This window comes from Euprymna scolopes, chromosome 19 (assembly GCF_053919585.1).
Source record: "Euprymna scolopes isolate OS-2025 chromosome 19, ASM5391958v1, whole genome shotgun sequence".
Taxonomy (NCBI): Eukaryota; Metazoa; Mollusca; class Cephalopoda; order Sepiida; family Sepiolidae; genus Euprymna; species Euprymna scolopes.
Genome location: NC_136500.1, coordinates 13,065,604 through 13,073,103, shown reverse-complemented (window position 1 = coordinate 13,073,103; position 7,500 = coordinate 13,065,604). Strand labels below are relative to the sequence as shown.

At 35.8% G+C, this 7,500-nt stretch overlaps 1 protein-coding gene across 2 annotated transcripts in view; it reads right to left on the bottom strand.

Moving 5' to 3' along the window:
• Positions 1-7,500, bottom strand: part of LOC145303418 (guanylate cyclase 32E-like) — a 305,413-nt gene that overhangs the window by 12,299 nt on the left and 285,614 nt on the right. The window lies entirely within an intron of this gene.

Here is a 7,500-nt window from a genome sequence, read left to right as displayed (position 1 = left end):
ACTTTGGTACTTCATTCACGTAATTTAACTGTTTATTAAGTCCTTCATAAAATTTCTTCTGATCCAGACTAAATAACTTATTCTTTCTTAACTGTTGAGTTCTCTCTTCATATTTCTTATCTTTCGCACTTTTCGCTAGCATTCTTTGTTTGATCTCCTCTGGACAATTTTGATTCCCCTTCTTTTCATTCAGTTGTTTGAATTTCTCTGTTTTCCTCACACCCAACTCAAACTTTTTTTTTTTACACGGTGGTCACCACTTGTCAAGGCCCGGAAGCCACTCAGGGATAAGGGTTATTGCAAGTACAGTACGTTAGTGTGGAGATTTAATGAAGTGTTTACTTAAGGGGGCGGTTCATTAGGAATTTGTTTACGTTGGACTTGAAGACATCTAGGTTGTAGTCAGGTGGGAAGCATCTTTTCTTAACTTTTTAATGTCATCTTTAATTCTTCTTTTCCACATTGGTTCATTTCTATTCTGACATCATCATCATCATCATCATCATCATCATCATTGTTATTATTATTATTATTATTGGCTCACAAGAGGCTGTCACACAGGTCACCAAAGATCTCATTGAAAGCAGCCTGTGATGTTCCCTGGAAGCTGAGTGAGAAGAAGTCTCCCCCGGATTTCCAGTACTCTCCACCTCTTTCGATAATGTTCGCAAATAAATTTGCATTATCGCAAAAGCTGCTTGCAATTAATTTCTCCTTAGCATTGGTCTTTGCTGGAATTTAAGTGACAATAAGCCTCCCCAAAGGTCCCAGTTCTCTTCGCACTTATACAGCGGAGGTCTGCTTAGTGCTCACTAAACTTTTTTTTCTTATTTCGAAATTTTTAATAAAGTAATTATTCCATTTTTACTTGAGTACTAAATTTAAAGAGTTATTCTATCACATTACCAAATCTTGTTAATAAACAAAAATATCGTAAAAACTGAATTTACCTTGAAAATAATGTATATTTTTTCATTTTAGTAATCAAGCAAAAAATGGCATTTTTACTTGATTAAATAATGAGAAATAAGAAATTTTATTTTCATTTTAATTCAGTTATTTTTATTGTGCAATAATTTATGTCCGTTTGGAATACGTTAAACATAAAAAAAAAACCATTCTTAATGACCGTTTTGATATAAAATAAAAAGTCGGAATATGAGCATGTGAGAGAGAAACAGTGAACGTAGAATCAAGGAGACATCTGTTGTAAATCATAATAGTATCACAAAATAATCATAATATGTGTCACGATTTTCATCAAACAAGCTTGGTGAAAATCATGACACATATTAGCACTCAATTTATTATTATAGTAAAGTTGATTAGTATTGTTGCATGAGGTGATGTGTTTGTAGAAGGGGAGGAGATACGTGTGTTCAAATGTTGCTTGATGCGTAGGTGTAAATGTTTAGTGGCTCTACCTATGCAAGAGTTACTACACTTAACGCATTTTAAGTCATAGACAACATTGGTGCGTAGGCATAACCCCGAGCTAGAAATTGAGCAATTGGTCATGAAGCAGGTTTCAGGTGTGTTGGTAGTGTGTTTTTGGAGAGGTGTTGTCGTAAGGAGGTACAAGTGTGGATGTGTTGGATGTCTAGGTTGATTAATGTTTGTTTCCTGAGGGCCTTTTATCTACATAATATTCTTTTTTTTTCTGGGATTGAGTTATGTTTGAAACAGTTTGAATTCTTCTCATAAGCCGTAATTTGTAATTAACTGATTCTTTAATCCACCTCTAATTTAGCTATGTATACATTTCTTTCTCCCTCACTCTTTTTTTCTATGAGAATAACCACTTATCAAGGCTCGAAGGCCATTCGAGGTTAAGTATTAATGAGTGTACGGTAGTCACTGAGACAACAGTGTATTAATAGTTAGTGGTGAAAATAAGGTAGAAATAGATTATTTAGGGGAGGGTTACTTAACAAAAACTTGTTTACATTGGACTTGAGAACGATCATATTGGGGTCAGTTAGAGAGTACGCCAGCAGAACAGAGTTCCACAGGCGGGCATTTCTAGGAAAAAGAAAACTTTGTTCATGGAATTTACATTTAGATTTAAGCACAGATAGAGAGTGGGGCAACTTCGATGGTAGTTGCAGCTAGACAAGTCTTTTATGTGGAAGTTTGGCAAGAAGAGGAAGACCATAGATTAAAGTTCAGACGATCGCTTACCATAAAAATATCGATAGAATAATGGCAGACTCGCAATGTCTCTTCTGTGAGAAAGAGGTTGCAGGGAAGAAAAAAGGGCATTACGTTTAGAAGCCGATTTTGAACTTTGTCAAGGCAGGATAGGTTCTTCCGAGCAGCGCTCGCCCAGATATGGCAACAGGACTCCATTTTAGAATATATCTGGCTCTTATACAGATAGAGGATTACGTCGAGAGTTAGACACATTCTTGAGCGGTAAAATGACGCAAACATCTTTCCAGCAACCTTGGCAAGAGATCTGATGTAAGTTTCCATTTTAGGTCAGGAGTAAAGGTCAAACCCATAAGTTTGTCAAAACAGAGAACCTCTTTTACACAAGAGATATTTATATCAAGTGGGGATCAGAGCGTATATGTAGTGGTTTCTGTGTGCAATGGCGGCAGCACATTCAGGAGTTTATCAAGGCTGGCTATTCGGTATCTGCTGGAATTTTTTTGGAGAGTATGTAGCTGTCTATGTCGATAGTTAACGAATCAGTTAAGTCAAATGCTATATCAGACGCATTTTATTTAGTTCCGATATAAACATTTGGAAACCGTCCTATAGATTATCAATTCACATCGATTATCGATACACATCGATTATCGGATGGAGATGGGTATTTGAGATTTTGCTATACATTTTTTATATCATTATTGAGACAACCGAGTGATTAGAAGATCCTAACGAAAACAGAATTGAGGATGAGCACCGTTCAGTGCATTTTGTTAGAAAAATATTTAAAAGACTTGCAAATTGTCCATGAGCATCCGAGTAGGTTTGTTAACAATCTGAGTTAGGTCATAGGAAAGGGAGAAATCATCTGTTTTATTTGAGTGAAATAACCATTCAACATTGTATTACCACTTATCAAGGCCCATAGGCCACTCGAGGATGAGAGTTGAAAAGTGCACAGTAGTCAAATTCGGGAAAGAGGATGGAACCGCTTTAACGGGAGGATGAGTTATTCTATGGGCCTTGATAAGTGGTAATATATATTTTTTACAATATATATATATATATATATATATATATATATATATATATATATATATATATATATATAACAAAATAGGTTGGAGTCGCTGAATAACTCATCCTCCCGTTAAAGCGTATATCCCTGTTTTATTTGAGTGAAATAACCATTCAACATTGTGGACATTAAAATCTCCACAGACGTGAATGTTGGCTGAGGGTTGAACAATAAGAGTATGATTAATTTACTCTCACAGATAGCTACTCCATCATCGTAAGGTAGAGGGCAAGTATAAATGTTGTGTTGTGAATAAACGCTACCCTAAATCACATGTAGGGATGTTCGCGTCTTCTTTGGAGATATCCCTGCCACATGGGAAGGTACCCTTAATGTATGTAGACATATATTCAATGTCCACGGTTATCTTAATGGTCGGGTTTGAATATGAAAGTAGAAAAGGTTTTGATGAAGATATCAGCTAAGGAAGCAGTGTAAGTAATGCCAGTTTCAGACAAGAACAACAGGTCAGGTTTGGTCTCCCACAATCGGATTTCAACCTCTGGGATATTAGAACGTAGACACCTAATGTTAGAGAAGAAGACGTTGTAGTGGAGGGGGGGAGTTCTACGTCGAAGGTTATCTCTTGAGTTGTTTTTTGGAATTTTTCATATTTAGGTAGTGGAGTTTGTGGAAAAGGTCAAAAGGTCAGTAGAGTTATTAAAAGCAGAGCAAGAGAGTGAGACTAGGGATGAAGCAATTAGTTAAGAAGGAAGACTTTGAAAAGGAGAAGCCGTAGCAGTTCCCACTAATGTGGCATCGAGAGGCCCCAACCACACACACACACACACACACACACACACACACACACACACACACACACACACACACACACACACATATATATGTGAATTTAGTTTACAAACAAATGGCTACACATAAGCATACATGTTTCAGCGAAAACCCAGTAAGGGAATCGCTTCGTCAGGCCAAGGACAACTCAGAGTTGTCCTTGGCCTGACGAAGCGATTCCCTTACTGGGTTTTCGCTGAAACATGTATGTTTGTACACTAAATTCACTTATTTTGGCTCTGTCTAAACATTGAGCACTCTTTTGGGTGACACACTTTATATTTTGTTTCAAACAAACAAATAATTACTACCAATACAATATATATATATATATATATATATATATATATATATATATATATATATATATATATATATATATATATATATATCAATCTAACCCAACCAGAATCCAAATATATTAATGCAAAAAGCTTCTAATATTTTTCATATCTCCTTTAGTATTTGTAAAAAGTGGGATTTTCTTCTTTCATCATCGTTTTATAATTACTTTATTTTCCATCTGTATGTTCGTATGCACAATAAACACATATGTAAACATTTCGCACATCTTAATATCTTTTTGTGATCTTGGTGTATTCAATTAAAGATATTAAAGTTGACTAGAAAACACGTACTGCTAAGCTGTTGATTACATATGCCTGCTAATTTAGCTTATGTTAACCAACACAAAATGCAAGTGTTTGTGATATCCTTGTGAATTACACACCTGGTGTTTTTTTATTTTCTATTTATTTTTATTGCTCTTTTGCACCCTGAACAAAGCATACTGGACGAAATGGGCGACTATTTGATATCGTGTCTAACGTAGATGTCTGTTCAAATTACTTCTTATGTAATTTGACCGTCTATTACGTTCTTCATAGAATGTCTTATCCAGACTAAATAACCTATTCTCTCTGAACTGTTCAGTTCTCTCTTCATATCTCTTCACTTTCGCACTTTTTCGCTAGCATTCAACCTGTGGCTTTCCCTCGAAGCTGAGTGACAACAAGTATTCTCAGATTTCCAGTACTCTCCATCTCTTCCGATAATAGTTGCACATAAATTTGCATTATCGCAACAGCCGCTTTCCATTGATTTCTCGCTGACAGCGGCCATTGATCCTCACTGGTATTTGAGTGGCAATAAGCTTCCCCAAGTTTCCAATTCAATTTGTCCAGCAGAAGTCTGGTCAACACTTTCTCTTTGGCCTTTCCATCATCCTTGACTCTTCTCGGCTATTTGGCATCAATTTTCTTTGTGTGTGTGGGGGGTGCTCGATGATGACGCAATGGGGGGATGGAATAGCGGATTTTTAAATATGCAACTTCAACGTTCTTGAAGTGTTTCATGTTTTGCTTTTGCAGCACTTGTTGCTCCTGTGTGTTAGTTTCCACATTCAAGGACTTTTCTTAATATTTCAGCTGTTTTCATGATTGTTGTTCGTTGTATTTTTCCAGTCATTCCTTTGATTCCAATTTCTCCCATTCTTTTTTCCAAGTTTTTGGCGATTGTTCCTAGTGATCCTACTATTATAGGTATTATTTTGATTTTCTTCATCTTCCATATCCCTTTCAGCTCTCTGGCTAGCTCTGTTTATTTGCTACGTTTCTTCTTTTCTTTGATATCCACCTTGTGGTCAGCTGGAACAGCAAAGTCTATAATTTGACAGGATTTTTCTTTCTTGTTAATTATCATGACATCCGGTCTTCTTGCTTGGATGGATTTGTTAGTTTGTATGCCCATATTCCATAGGAATTTGTGATTCTCGTTTTCAAATATTGTTGCCGGGACAGTAAAATCTACAATTTGGTAGTTTCTCTTCTTGTTAATTATTATATCCGGTCTTTCTTGCTTGGACGAGTTTATCTGTTTGTATTTCTATGTCGAAATGATTTTTTGTTTTTATTTTCCTATACTGTCTCTGTTTTTTTTTTGTTTTTTTTTTAACAATTTATCACCGTGTTCGAGGTATAGTCGTCTGCAAAGTTTTCAGTGCCCTGCCTTCCCCATGTAGCCGTTCCTCTCCTTATAATTCTTTTGGGCTTGTTTTGCATTCACTTAGTGTGTGATGTACTATTTCGTCTCTCTGCCCACAGAGTTTACATTTTTTTATTATTTTGTTTTATTATGTTTTATCTATTTTAGCTTTAATATGGTTGGTTCTAATTGCATTATTCTGTGCATCTGTCAATAGGAATTCTGTTTCTCTGTATATGTGTCCTTTTCTTAGCCGCATCCATGTGCTTTTACGGTTCTCTTCTTTTGTTATTCGGATAAATCGTCTGATAAATCGTCTGTGTGTCTTTTTCTTCCCACTTTTCTTGTCCTTTCGTTTCTGGTTTCATTGTTTCCTGTATTGTTGTTCTTGGTCGTGTTTCTCGCTGTGCTGATCAATTTGACTCACATACTTTTCCAAGTCTTTTTTTTGTGCTTTCTACACAGTCTCCTACGTTTATAGGTCCCCTTCCTCCTTCACTCTTTTTCACACAGAATCAGATAATATCGTCTTTTGGACGTAATGCATTGTGCATTGTTATTAATTTCCTCATCCTATGATCAAGGTGTCTAAGTTCTTCTTTATTCCATCCTATGACCGGTCTAGAGTACCTTATCAATTAAATTTCTACTGTATAGTTTTGTTTCTAACATTTTTCTTGTTCTCACGTATCCAATCTTACCTTTGATTTCTGTAGATTTAATGTAGATTTCCAGCACCTCTATACATTTGTAAGTGTCATTTTCACTGAGTGCTTTCATCTTCTCTTGGTTGGGGAGTTCCATACCTTCTGATGTCTCTAGTTGTTCCTTTTTTATCTCTAGTAATGCACGTTTATCCATTCCAAATGCTATTCCAGTGTCCTGGCTGAATATTCTGGTTGTGTTTGTCAATTTTTCCAGTTGCTTTTTGGTTTTAGCAAACAGCTTCTGGTCATCCATATACACGAGGTGGTTTATTCTTTGTTCTGTGCCTGTAAATTTGTATCCAGCATTACATTTTCTCAGTATGTAGTTTACTGGTATCATAGCTATGATAAACAGTAGTAGTGATAGTGAGTCTTAATAATATTCTTATATCAGTCAGGTGCTGTCCTTCAGCTGTCAGTTCCAGTCTCCATTTTCCATTGCTTTCTTAATATTAAAAATCTTGTCAAATATCTTGTACATTCTTAGGCATTCAATTATTATACGTGTGAGATTCTGTCGTAGGCCCTCTTGAAATCAATCCATGCCATGGCTATGTTCTTTTTCCTGTTTTTATCTCTCTCAAAATTTTTTGATCTATGTATAATAAGTCTTGAGTTCCTCTTTTTCCTTTATGGCATCCTTTTTGTTCATCGCGCAGTAGTCCGCGAATGTTAAAGGGATTAGTTAATCTGTTCACTCAGTTGTCCTTGGGGTCCATGTCTTTTTTTGTGTCTTTTGTATTAACGTAGTTTTTTCTTTAGTCATTCATTCTGCTACTTTTGTTT